Source organism: Pipra filicauda, unplaced genomic scaffold (genome assembly GCF_003945595.2).
Source record: "Pipra filicauda isolate LSUMZ 115617 unplaced genomic scaffold, ASM394559v2 scaffold18_size4552066_pilon, whole genome shotgun sequence".
Lineage (NCBI taxonomy): Eukaryota > Metazoa > Chordata > Aves > Passeriformes > Pipridae > Pipra > Pipra filicauda.
In genome coordinates, this window is record NW_024104298.1 from 1,931,198 (window position 1) to 1,945,779 (window position 14,582).

Genomic DNA, 14,582 nt, shown 5'->3' on the forward strand with positions numbered 1-14,582 from the left:
CGCCGCTTCCGGCGCTGGTGGATTGCGAAAGAGCCCCGCCCCGCCTGCGACGTCACGGCGCGGTGACGTCACGCCGGGGGAAGGTGAAGGGACGGAGCTGGGCTGGGGTGAGGGGTATCGGAGCTCCTGGCTCCGCTCCTCCGGGGTTTTCTTCACACAATCGCAGGATTAATTAGGTTGGAAAAGACCTCTGAGAGCGTCGAGTCCAACCTGTGACCCAGCACCACCGTGTCGACCAGACTGTGGCACTGAGTGATACGTCCGGTCTTTCCTTGAACACCTCCAGGGACGGTGACTCCACCGCCTCCCTGGGCAGCCCCTTCCAATGTCTAATCACCCTTTATGTGGATTAATTCTGCCTAATGTCCGACCTAAACCTCCCCTGGCACAGCTTTAGGCTGTGTCTTCTCCTCCTGTCACTGGTTGCCTGGGAGCAGAGCCCGACCCCGACCCGGCTACACCCTCCTGACACGGAGTCGTCCAGAGCAATAAGGTCTCCCCCTGAGCCCCCTCTTCTCCAGACTGAGTCCCCCCAGCTCCCTCACCTGCTCCTCACAAGACTTGTGCTCCAGACCCTTCCCGAACTCCACTGCCCTTCTCTGGATCTGCTCCAGCCCCTCAATGTCCTGAACTGAGGGGCCCAGAACTGGACACAGCACTCGATGCTTGTCCTCACCAGTGCCAAGTACAGGGGGAGAGGTATTGAGTTTAAAAACCCTGGGGGCTGACAGCCTCTTGCCTGGAGATCTTGCATAAACAACCAGGGACCCCCAAGAGCTGCCTTGCCAAAACATCTCTTAATTAGCTGGACTGAAGATGCTGTTTGCAGGATGAGGCTCCATCCATTACAGGTACAGTTGGATCTGTAATAATCAGACTGCATCGTGCAGTTTAAGAGCTGCAAGTTTTGGGCAAGGAAGCGAGTGAAGATAAAAGCCATGCAGTTGCTTTAAGCTGCCTTTGCCAGATTTTAATCAATATTAATTAGGGCATAACTGAGAGATACAGCAAAGCAGAGGTAATCGTCTTAGTGTTCCTAATCAACCTGTGCTACGCCCTGGAAGGGGAAATGAAAAGTGCCTTAACTTCTTTAACAGCCCACTAGGTTTTCTGCATCAGAGGCCGTTCTTCCAGCACAGGTCACTGCTGATGACCCAATTCCCTGGAGACAGACTGTTTGACTTTAGATTGACTCATTGGAAATTAGGAAAAGCTCATCAGTGTAGGCCCACCTTTGCTCCTTGCCTTCAGCTGAAGAACCTGAGCATCCACCACATCTTGAGAGATAAGCTTTCCTACAACAATCTTCCCAGGACAAATGGAAGTCACATGCCCCTAAGAGGTAAAAAACCCTGATGCCGAGGGCTCTGAGCCGTGATCCCTGTCAGATTCAGCCTGCACAGGTAAAGAGATTAGCACAGCCAGGTGTCCCCTCTGCCCATCTGCTGGAGGTCACCATCCCTCCAACAAGCAGACGGTGTGACAGCTGCTCGGGCTGAGCCCCACGTGACAGCTCAGTGTAGGATCACAAACTGCCATGTACTTTGGTTTACATTGAGTTTACATTCACACTGAATGTCAGTATCTAGAGACTTTGATTTATGGTTTTTAAGATGAGGCTGGATGTGGCACTTAGTGCCATGGTCTAGCAACTGTGGTGGTAGTGGATCAAGGGTTGGACTTGATGATCTCAGAGGTCCTTTCCAACCCGTCTGATTCTATGATTCTATGGTTCCTGTTGGCTTCAGCTGTGGCAGCAGGAGTCTTGTTTGTTTTTGCTGCTAAATCTGACAAGAGTCAGATCTTTGAGGAACTACCTCAATTTCCAAATAACACCCATATAACCAGCAAATTACAGTGGTCACTCCTCTCTGTCGTTCTTAGTAAGGACTTAGTAATCAATTATATAAGAAGTAGTTGTGTAATGACTTAGTACACTCATTGGTTTTATTATCCTGTATTAACTAGCCTTTGCATTCATTTTATTATTATTTAATTCGTGGTGCAGTCTTGCACACTGCTGTCACCACCTGTGAAGCTGCAACCTCTTGGTTCTGTCGTGGGCTTGGCCAGCTGCCTCCCTGCTCAGGTACTGCTGCAACATGGAGGGCAAGGATGAAACCAGGATCACCTCTCTCTCCTCCCTGACAGCTTTTGGGATGTCCTGAATGTGGTTAGAAATGTCTGTTCCCTAACAGTGTGAAGAGTTCTGAGTTCATCATCACAACAGAGGCTGTTTCAGCCTTTCCTCCCAGTAATGCTGAAGGTTGTTACCTATTTGTATCACCTCAGGCTGTGTTTATGCACATCTCAGGATCAGAGCATGCTGCTACCCAGGGTTCCAGTGCTGGTATTGTCCAAGCTGATTATTAAGTGTTTTTCCACCGGAGAAAACCAGGAGGAGGCTGGGAATTGTATCCATCTAGGTTTCTGTGTGCTCATGGTTTCTTTCGGATTCATACATGGATGCAAAACCCTGAAAGCCTCCAAGTTTTCTGGCCTTGATGGAGTTTAGGAATCAGAGAAGACATGCAAATAGGTAACAGAACTGCATCAATGATGGTATAATTTTATAATTGATTTCTCCTTATATAAGAGACGTTAGTTAACATGTTCCTCATCAAGGAATAACAGCATTGTATTACCTGACCCAGCCAAGCATGGACTGAACTCACAATAAGGTTAATTATTTTCTTTAGCTGTGCCTTCAAAATTTCATGGATCCAAAGAAATGTAAACAAGTAGTTTACACCTGATGGCAATGTCCTAGTTAGGACAACTGAGACCAGTTCATCATGGTATGGGTGTAACCCAAAACTGTGTATTCTATAGCCTCCATGCCATTTCCCAGAAACTGTTATCAATGAACCATTTACACCATCTGCCCATAGAGCCTGACTCCTCAGGCTATAAACTAGGTGTTAAGAGGCCTGTGAGATAGGAGGATGCTCTTGTCCTCACACCCTTTGTGGAACTCCCCGCCCTGAGGGAAGTGCTGGGCATTCCTGCCTGAACTGCAGGATATATAATCTTGGAGTCCTGGAACATTTTTACCCCTCATGGGATCCAGAGGGAGGCTGCATCTCATCGCTCTCAACCAGACTTAGACCATCACTGGACTGCAATCACCACTTTTTGACCAGACTGCAACAGCTCTCCCCCCAGCATCTCACTGCAATCACCACTTTTGACCAGACTGCAACCGCTCTCCCACCAGCAGGTTCTTCCCCTCTCCCCTTACTTTGGACTCAAGTGGGGCCCAAGGAACACCACTTTGTTCATGCCCCAGGGTACTGGGTTATACATTTGGGTTTTGTGGGTTAACACCAATTGTTTGTCTGTATGATTGTACTTACTGTATTATTGTAGTAAATTGTTATTCTGACTTATAATCTCTCCTTTGAGTTGAGTTCATTTCCCCTGCTGGTTAACTCTAAACCAGCACAGCAATTAAAAAATCCTGTCCAAGGTTTGTCGGAACAGTGTCGCTGTGGGTCGTGCCCTTCACATCTTGGTGCTGAAAAAATGCAAGTGTTGGGCACCACCAGCGATCATTATTCTATTAGAGTTTTAGGAAAGGAGGTGGTGCTGTGGTTTGAAAAGAGGCTGTTTCCCTCCTCACTAAGCCCCCGTCCCCTGGGCCATTATCATCTCCCAGAACGCCCCTGTGGGGTATTTCACTGTGGAAGGAGGAGGTGGCAGTGGCAGAGCTACAGCAGGACAAGCCATGCTGGGCAAGACAGTGTGAGACACGGGGCTGCCAATGGTAAAACAAAGGCAGCTCCCAGCAATACAGGTATTGCCTGGCACTGCCCACCATCCACACGGCTGTGCAGCAGCTGCTCTCTGGTGCAGCTCTGAGCCCTGAGATTTTGCCTTCAGGACATCATATCTGGCAACTGCACCTGGGTCCTGGTTTTGCCTGGGATGGAGTTAATTTTCTTCCTAGTAGCTGGTACAGTGCTGTGTCTTGGATTCAATATGAGAACAATGTTGACAGCAACAACTAAAACATCAGTGTGTTAAGTAGAGCTTACTCTAAATCCAGGACTTCTCAGCTTCCCATGCTCTGCTAGTGAGAAGGTCCACAAGGAGCTGTGAGGGAACACAGCCAGGACAGCTGATCTGAACTAGCCAAAGGGATATTCCATACCACAGTGTGTCGTATCCAGTACATAAACTGGGGGATGGGGTGGCTGGGAGAGGCTGATTGCTGCTCAGGGACAGCCTGGGCATTGGTCAGTGGGTGGTGAGGAATTATATTGTGCAACACTTGTCTTTCTTGGGTTTTATTCCCCTTTCTCTCACACTCTTTTTTATATTATTTATTATTATTATTATTGTTGTTGTTGTTTACTTTATTTCAAATACTAAACTGTTCTTATCTCAACCCGTGGGTTTTACCTTTTTTTTCAATTCTCCTCCTCGTAGCACGGAAGAGCGAGTGAGCTGCTGTATGGTACTTAGTTGCCAGCTGGAATTAAACAACAATAAGCTGTTCTGATTTAAGACATTACAGCCTTTACCAGCCATCCTGCCTTTCTGCCAGGAGTTACAGCCACATGGGAAGAGGAGCAGAGGCAGGGCCAGCACACTGGATTTCCCTGGCCAAGGCCTATTTTTCCAGCAGTACTCAGGCTGTGTGGGAGCTGGGGGAACTGGCTCACCTGCTTGAGGGTTCTCCAAGGCCTGGCAGCAAGCACAGGGTTGTCTGGATAACCCAGGCACATCCTGGACATCTGCACAGATCAGCTCTGCTGTGCTGTCCAGGGGTCCAAGGCTCTTGGGAAGCCTTGGCCACAGTGTACATGCGTCCTGCCTCCCAGACACGGGAATCCAGATGGAAGTCTGGTGATTTTAGGCAACATAGGGGATGCTTCCAAAGCACAGCTGCAGCACATCACAGCCTGATATTTTGGCAGCAGCTTTATCCTTTGGCTGCTTAAAGTACAACACTGAGCTGAGGTGGCTGTCTTGGACCCACATCCTGATACCAGGGCAGTAACAACTCAGCAGCAGGGAAGCACCCACACTGCTGGGCAAGGCCAGGTCCTCTATCCCCACAGCTACTTCCACGGGACTGTGTCTGCTGGAGCCCTTCCTCATGCATCCCCCTGGGGCTGCCAAATTTGATGGAATAATACAGAAAGGATAAAAACTGTTCCCCAGATTCTGGAAAGGCTTTGGCAGAGTTGTGGGTGTGCTGCTGCAAATGCACGGTGGGAGCAAGTCAAGGGTGTGTTGCCTTAATTAATCCTCTCATGACAGTCACAAGCTAATTTGTTAAAGGTTAATTGCACTGTAAATAGCAAAAGGGGTGGTGTTCTGCTTGCAACAGATGGCAGCCACCAAGAAATTTTGATGAGATTGCTGTTTGGAGAGAGGGAAGAAACAGCAAGGTTTCTCTAGGACCCCACCTTGGGAGGAAACTGAGAAGAAAGGAAGCCCTAAACTCTGTGCATCTTTTGAAGGGGAAGGAAATAAAGTATGGCTATAAGATTCATATAAGTGTTTTCTCTCTGGGAGTGGTGTGCTACAAGGGAAATAATCCTGACCTCCTTCAGGTGGGCACATACTTCCGTTTATGGTCCTACTGACCTCTCGGGGGCTTTCCGTGGGATTAGGAACTGACACGTGCACTCCAGCCGGGCTGCAGCACCACAGCTCCAGTCTGCAAAAATAACACACCTGCTAATCCCTGGCAAACACACTCCTGGGTGATCCTATTACTGCAGGCTGCTGCTCCCAGGGCAGGGCACAAGGGGTGTGGGTCACCTGCTGCCACTGAGGCGAAGGAAGGGCCACGGAAAGGAGTTACTGCACAGGCTGTTCAAGGGGAATGTCCTGGGCCTGCAGTATCCTGGATATAAAGGCAAAGGAGCCCTTTGTGAGGATCTGCTCTCAGCAGCCCTCCCATGCCACCCTCAGCATCCTGGCGAGCACAGGCCACTTGTGTGTATTCAACTCTCCTGGCTTTTGAGAGGAGAGAAAAATCCCTCTGCAGAGACACCACAGGCCTTCATTTCACTGACTGCTCCCAAAATAAATACTTTTGCTCTCTTCAGAGGAATTTCTCCTTCTGAAGGGATCTGCTTGTGTTTGCTGTTTTGAAACACTCTCCCTCGACTCTACCCATATCCCTGCTCCCAAGCCTGTCTCATTCCTAAACCCTGGAGAGAGTTCCAGGAAAATTACGTGAGCTTTCCCTTCTGGTCTTGCATGAAGCAGATGAGGTCTCTGACTTCATGACAACCACTTAATCATAATTGCAGCTAAAACCTTCCCTGTAGATACAACACTGGATGACCTGGAAGGAAACCATACTTGTTTACAGTGTCCTGTGTTTGCAGGTTATAATTTGCAAAGCAAGAATTTACGTAGAAGAATCCTGGCCAATTACCCAACCTGCACATTCAACCCACGTTCCCTTCTGAGTTACTGCACCAGCACAGGAAAAAACTGGCACCCCCCTCCCTCTGGTAATGCCCCTGGCATTCCCTGGGCTTACAGAGGTGTGGCAAAGACATTGCCAGCGGTGCACAAGAGACTCCAGCTGTGCTAGGGCAGGATTTATCACAGAAACAGGTGGGTTAAGACTGGAACAGTATGCAGAGGGAAAAAAGCCGATTAGGTGATTGCCTTCTCACCCCAGAGGGAGCTGACTCCTGCACAGCCAAAGCTCTCCAGCAGGGTATGGGTTTGCAAGCGCTTTCTGTTATTCACTGGCTAATGACAGCCAGGATTCCTTGGCAGAGGGGAGACCCAGAGCTGCAGAGGTGGAAAATCCCAGCCAAAACAAAGCAATTTGCACTTCACAGATGGGGTTTAGCAATGTTCATTAATTAGGTTCTGGTGACCTCTAGAGGCCTTGAGCCCAAAGCACCTGATTTTTGAGGATCTTTCCTGGAATAATGAGCACAGAAATTCTGCTTCATTTTAGTTTCAAACCAAGATTAATTTTAGCCTTAACGGGGAAGGTATTGAGGAACAGTAATTGATGGTTATTCTTTTCCTCCCACTAAGGAGGAAAGGCTCCCACATTCCCTGTTTGCAGCAGCTTCAAAGCCTGCACAGTAACTGTTGTAGGTATTCTGGAGATTCACATTTTACAAGAAATTTGCTTTGTGTGTTGTCAAGTAAGAGAGGAACTACTTCTCTTCCTTATCTCTAACAATATATTCAATTAATCACTGATCCCGGAAAAGCTGCCCACCTATCTGGTGAGATAATCTGGTTGCTTACATGCATATAAGTTATGTGGGCTTAAGATTCAGGCATTACACGTGAGTTAAACTGTGTTAGCAGAACACAGCCTTTGTGGACTAGTCCTTGCAAGGCTGAGCTCAAATACTGTGCTAGACCTCTCAGACTGCAGTATGACCGTGTTTTCTGAAAAATTATTTTCAGCTGCAAACAGGGAAAAATTGACAACCCACCAGATCTGGGAGCCAAGCAACAGAAAACTTACCTTCTGCCTGTGTTGTAAAACAACAATAAAATTACCTGTGGAGAAGAGTGAGGCAAGAAAATGTGTAAGAAAAAAGAGTGGGTTTTTAGTTAATACATCTGTATCAGCTTTTTTTTTTTTTCCTTAATGAGATCAGCAGGGATAGCTGATGGAGAAGGGAAGAAATCCACTGAGCTCATTTTCTGTCCTCTTGAGCAGCTGAGATATGAGGTTGAAACTGTACCAAGGAACTAAGAGAACTGGAAGGAGAGATGGAAGAGAAGTGAGGCCCTGGCCAGAGAGACACTGGGGAGTTCACTGAGAGAGGCTTACAGCCACGGAGCAGCTCAGCAAGAAACAGATAGAAAAGCTGGGGGAGGTGAAACATATCTGCAGCAATGCACAGCTCAAAAAACTCTTCAGCAAACTTGCAGGGATGTGTGGGAGACCTCCCAAAGATTTCTAATTTAAGAGCACCCAGCTGTACTTCCACATTTAGTTATTAGTTACTTTTCCTATGCACCTCCCCCCCTCCCCAAAAAAAAAAAATTGTTTTTCTCTTTGCATTTCCTAAAGGACCTCCTACCAGCACTTTATTGGCAGCATTTGTTTGGTGACAACATCCCTGGAGGCTACAGCCAGGGTAGTTTGTGCATCCAGCTTAGAAACCAAATACAATAGCACAGGATTCTCTCTTGCTTGATAGATGTGACCCACAAGAGAGGGGAAAAGAGTATGTTTTGGTATTAATTTTTTTGTTTGTTTTCTTATGGCATAATGATGGATGAGCTTGTTGAAAAAAAGAAAATTTTATTTTCTTGGGGGTATTTTTCATATTCTCTTGCTTTGTTCTTCTCTTTTTGCCTTGTAGGCAATAGAGCTAAAGGGATTTCATGCCTCAAAACAGAAAGGAATCCTGAGCTACTGAGGGGAATTAAGAATGGAGGAAGGGGGAAAGATTTAAAAAAAGGATTTTAAAAGAATTCTTATTCAGACTGTGTAAAAACTCTTCTGAGGTTGATTGAATCAAAACTCCTGCAAAACACTTGGGACAAAATCTCAATTTGTTAAAGATCTGCATTCTCCTCTATCTCCTAAGTGCAGACTACAAAACTAATTTGATTTTGTTGGTCCTCCGAGAAGTCCTCTAGCAAAAGAAGGCTGGGGAACCTCTCTGTTTTGATATTTGTGAGAAAAAAGGAAACCCAAGCTCTAAGGCCACTTGCATAAGCTTTGTAAAGCTCTATGAATTAAAAAAAAAAAAAAAAAGAAAGCATTTCTTTTGTAGTTACCAAGAAATGCTGGCTCCATATAGTGCAAAAGCATTTTTAATTTACACAGGTTTGTTGGCTGGATACTTTTGATCAATAGTACGACAGTGCTAATCAGAAAATGACAGGCAGTTTTCATGTGGACTTTTTCTGGGTAAAACCTTTTGAACTTTTCTAATCTCTTAACCGAAAATGAGAACAAAATATTGCTCTTGCCTTTTCTCCAGATACTGTTTTTCCTTCCTTTTTCAGAGATAAGAGAAAGAATAAAAGGAAAGAGGTGAGAAAGGAAACAAACATAAGATGGTAAAATAGAGAAGTAAAACTCCTCCTCCCTCCAAATAACTGTCAGGTTTTTTCCATTAAAGATGTCATTATATTTAAGATTTCCATTTCCAAATGGAAAAAAACGTGACTGGCTCCAAATATAAGAACAATGCTTGAGGGCAGGCCTAAAGTGAGCAATAAGTCAGAGCAGGAAATATTTTGCTTGGGGAACACATCGTGATTAGAACATAAATAATCCTCTTTTCTCCTATATGCAACATAAACCAAACACAGCTGTGAGTGCAGGCATGCACATACCCATGTTTGTGCACACACACAGGACTCAGCCCCGTGTCCCCAGGGCAGTTCTCTGACAGCATGAGAGGTGAAGGGTTATGACAGAGGGGTCGATGACTTGGTGTCAGCTGAAAATCTCATTAAAGCAGAGCAGCAGAGCCAAGCATGCAGGGAGCACCGAGGGATGTCACCAGGAGGAAGCCACCCCTGGGCCAGCAGGAAACCCTGTGTATCAGTCTCTGCAATAAAATTCTATTTTATTTCTTAGTAACCGTGGCAGTCACAAAATATTTGTTTTTCTGTGGCAGAATCACATAGTGGAGGGTGGCCTTAAACTGGGCCTGCCAGGGTATGTGTCTGCTCCAAGTTCTACTCCAGAGCTCAGCATCACACACAGGTTGCCTGTGTAGGTTGGATACTCACACAGGGCTGATGTCATTCACAATATCTGGGGCTCCAGAGCCTTCCACCTGAGCCTGGCTCTCAGGAGCCTGTTGTAAGCACACAACAGATCCAGGCTCAGGCTGCTGGATCTTGCCTTTTTGCAGGAGCTGTGCAAAACCCACCTCATGGGCTATGGGAGACAGGCTGCTCCCTGGGCTGGGCAAATCCAAAGCTCCCTCACGCCTTCCCAGTTCTCAACCCAGTCCAGTCCCAAGTACAAAATTTATTTTCTCTGTTTTGGGCCCTCTTGCTGGCCTGGCAGATTTTGCCCTCCCAACAGGCATGGTGTTATTCTTCCTTGTCCATCTGAACATTTCCTTAGTAATTTCTAGCACCAGAAATGAAAAGACATGTTTTTTTTTTCCTTTCAGTGTCGTCAGGGATGCTTCCAAAATTCAGCACAAGTAGACCTGGGGTGAGACACAGAGCTGGGAGCGATGCTGGGGCAACTGCTTTCCTTACCAGTCCTGAGGAACCTCCTGGATGAAAACAATTCAATTCAAAGTGAGTCTGAGGCATCCAGAGGGATCCTGGGTGGCCCAAAGCTCTTTTGCAGGAAAAGGAAAGCCATACACCTTCCTGCAGAATTTGTCTCCCTCTGAGATCTTCTTGTGAATTTTTCCATGGCAGGGATAATCCAACATAATCAGTTCCATTTGACCCAGTTTAATCACCACCTTCCTGAAGTGGAGTTAATGGGTGCTTAATGTTAACCAGCACGTGAGGAGGATGGTTCTCAGAAGATCTTGGACAATCACTCTACAGTTCCTAACAACACTACATTTTTTTTCTTTTAATTCTTTACCCAGAGTTGATAACTTCTGAGGCCTAAACCACAATACATCTTGAGCTCACTAAGCTAAAAATACTGACTTGCCAATGACAGAATACTAATGAATCCTCCACAGGAAAACTGATCTGTCATTTCCCTTCCCACAGGAACACATACAAGTGGTTAAATATCTAAAGGTTTTGTACAGCCTCTCTGCCTATGGCATTGTACTTTGAGATCTTGATTCAGGTACTGTAGGCATATATTTCCTTCATTTCCTGGCGTATTATTCCACGTCTGTCATCCTGCAACAGCACTGATTTTGATTTTGCTTCGCAAGAATGACAGCATTCATAAATAGAGTCTCTGCTTTTGAGATGGTTTTGGTTTTAGTCTTTCAGATCTATGTCAGGAGTGGGGTGCTCCCATTGGCACTGTAAGCTGGAAGACCCAGGTAGCCCTGGAACAGGCAGTGCCCTCACTGCCATGGTGCAGATCCAGGCCAGAGGACGCTGGGATGGGGGTCCCAGACTGAACTCCTCAGGACCCTGGTGACCCCCCAGCAGGACAGCAGTACTGTCCCAGTGAAACCCAAAGACTGCTTCTAGGTGTGGACTACTCTATGTTCTCATCAATTCACTTCTGTTGTGTTGTCTTGAAATATCCTGTAAGGGAATAGAGAGTAATACTGATGGTCTAAATAGCCATTTGAGCTGGGGTGGTCACAGCCACCTCCTGCTCCTCCTCCCCTGCTCCTTCCTCTAAAAAGGTAATTTTACGGATATTTCCTCGTACTCCTTTGAGTGACAACATTTGTAACCATTGCACTGTGGTGACACCTGCATTCAGATGTGTGAGTTTGGCCAACTGGATGTATATGGTACCCCACACGTGGTGATTATAGCATGAGGGGGAATGTGCAGTACTGAGCTCACTGCACTTCACCTGCACTACTTCTTGACTTGAGACAGAGTTTCTTGCTGCAGCAAAACCACTGATTCTTAGCAACTTTATACATTTGTCACCTGACTAGACCAAAAGTTGTTTTGCTCCCTTCCCTGCTACCTGCTGGCACCCCTTTTTTAGCCTGTGGATTTTCTTTTCCCTTTCATTACTGCTTATTTTTTATTTAGTTGTTTGTTTGTCTAGGTTTTAAACATGCATCTTTGAAACAGTGTAGACAATGTCTTCACTTCCTGGAAAAATCTCACATCCCATGGTTGGGGCCTAGTGGACTTACACAGCAACCACCTCAATTGACTGTGATCTCATCTCTCACTGATGACACTTTCACCCTCTCTGCTTCAACACCAAGCTCACCTGCTGTTCTTCCACTGAGAAGAGGACCTTGGGATCACCTGTGGGTAGAGTGCATTTGCTCTGTTCAACCACGTCATCAGTATCAGCAGTGAGTGGGATCCAGTGTTTACACAGATATCCTACCAGAGGCACTTCTCCCATGCCCTATCCAGAGGCAGGAATCACAGAAGAGCTGGCAGTTCTTCCTACTGAGTGTAATTCCTGACTTCCTGCTGCTGAAAACTTATCCATTCATGGCGATGTGGTGGTTTAAGGCAGAGGCTCAAATACCAGATGTTTATCTTACCACCCTAAGACCTCTTGTGTAACACTCCTCCTCTGTCTTCCCCCCAAACAAGTGAGACTGAACATCAAGGCTTCAGAGGCAGCTCCAGGACTTGTGCTGGCTGTGCATTCTTGCCAGGGGCCCATTGCCAAGGAATGGGAAAAAATGGAGTTGCAGGGCTGGGCTCTGATAGATGTTGATCTGAAAAAGGTCTATTTAATAAACAAACAAACAAGATGTTACATCCCCACAAGCATTGTTAGCAGGGAAGTGGGTTGCTTGGGGAGCCTCAGTGCCATCTAGCATTTGCAATTGGTCTATATTTAGTCCTTTGAAACTTCCCAGATAAAAGTTCTTTTAAAGTGATCAGAAACCTTTGACCACCATAAAATACACAGTGAGGTTACATGTCCCCGCTTCCTCCCTGTTGCCACAATACAGCCTCTCATACTTTGTGTTTGAATCATCAGGTTCCCAGTGCTAACACCCAGTCTCCAGCAGTGTGACTACGCAGTAGGGAGACAGAACACGTGTTGGTTAAAGCCTGACAAAGCAACACTTGGATTTAGGTCAGGCACAGCAAACAGGAGTTACTTGTATGCTGTACCTGGCACCCATTCAAACACAGAGCCTGATGAATTCACACTAGCCCAGACATGCAAATGGTATCTGCCTTTTCCCTTTCCACAGACATTTCTTCTCAGACAGTACCTTCAGCTCCCTGTTTCTGTGCCCCTACAATTCAGGGCTGACACAGGGCATGTTTGCACCATCATTATACATGTCCCTCCCTTCTCAGTGCATCCACAGCAATGCTGCCCCTCACCTGCCCATCCACCATCCGACTCTGCTACAGCTGTGGCACAAAGCAGGCAGCAGACAGTGCTCAAACTCCAGCTGCACATCCTACACTGTCCAGATTGTCCAGCTGGCCCTCCTGCAGAACTCTGACCAGGAAACCATCTGCTGGACCTCACACCTTCTGATGGACTGCCAGGACTCTCAGGGCATTCATTTGATGACGGTGAATTCACCTTTCATCCTCACGGTCTTTTAGACTTTGTCTCTCACCCCGCTGTTCCTTTATCCCTTCCCATTTTCCCCTGGCTGCAGTCGCTTCCTGGTGGTAGAAGCAGACTTTAGTTTCTGTTCCAGAGTTGGCAGAGGCTTTTAACTCTGCATTTAAGTCTGGATTTGCAGAAGCTTCAGTTTGTAATGCCTTAACTCCTTGTTCGCTGATTGTTGGAGTTGAATTTTGTCCTTTCTTGTCTTCTGGCCCAGCTCAAGGCCCCTTAGTGCAGCTGACTCTGCATTAATGAAGTTATGGAGAAATGTTATTAATTTTTTTATTAATGTAAGTATTATTATTTCATAATGAATGCATGATTACTTTACACATTTATAGGGATTATATTTACCTATATTTTATATTCAAAATAGAAAAGTACAAATATCACAAGTAAAATATAGATGAATTTAGCCATAAAGTATTTCTCAGCTTTGCCAACTCCTGATGGAAAAGAGATTAAATCAGACTAAGAATGCAGTAACCTCACCTACAAATTTAAGACTGACTTGGTGGTAGAAGATTACATACACACCAGGGATCACTTGGGATTAGGTAGCGTCTTGAGTATATTGTCAGGCTGTACCAGAAACCAATTTAGCACAGCTCTATTTGTTCTTCAGCTTGTACTCAAAGTTTAACTTGTATACGCCTCAGTCTTGAAATTATTTTAAATGCTTCTATTAAAAACATATGTGAGCTGGGCACAGTCAACCACAGAATGACTTCTCTGAGACATGTCCTAAGTGCTGGGATTCCTGAGCAGCTTTCAGGCTGTTCTGGAGGGAAACACGCAGCTCCTTTCTACAGCACACATCCCCCTTGGCTTCTGCACCTGCATGTGGGTCCGGAAGGCCGAGGTCGTAGGATGCAATAACTCTGGTCTTCCCAATTTTCTCTGCTCAGTGCTTTAGAACAGTGAACTTGTGTGGGTTTTCTTCACATTTCTAATTTATGTTGGTTCTCACACGCTTGGGCATCCCCTCAGTAGCAGCCAGAGTAACTTCCCAGCCCTGGTATTTTCAGTGCATGTCTGGAATTTTGGAATGGGGTGGTGAATTTGGACCCTTGTATGCTGCAGTTGTTGATTTGCTTCTTGCCTTTTCTACTTCAGTTGTGTATTTGTATAAAAATTAAGAATCCTGGTGGGTATTTTTAGTGCAGGATCCAGGGGTTTTGGCTTTTTCTTAGGTTTAGATGGGGGACTCTGAGTTCTTTGTTATCCAGAGCATTGTCTGTACAGTTGCCATACATTAAAGGAGCTGGAATAAAATCGGCACAATATCCAGTTTCACCCAAATGAGGTTGTTGAGCAGGATCCAGAAGATCTGTATCCACAGAAGGCAAACACAGTATTTGAACAGAAACAAAGCCTGCGATTTATTTCATTATTTACCAAGTGCTGCCATGGTGCTCAGTACTATATAAACATT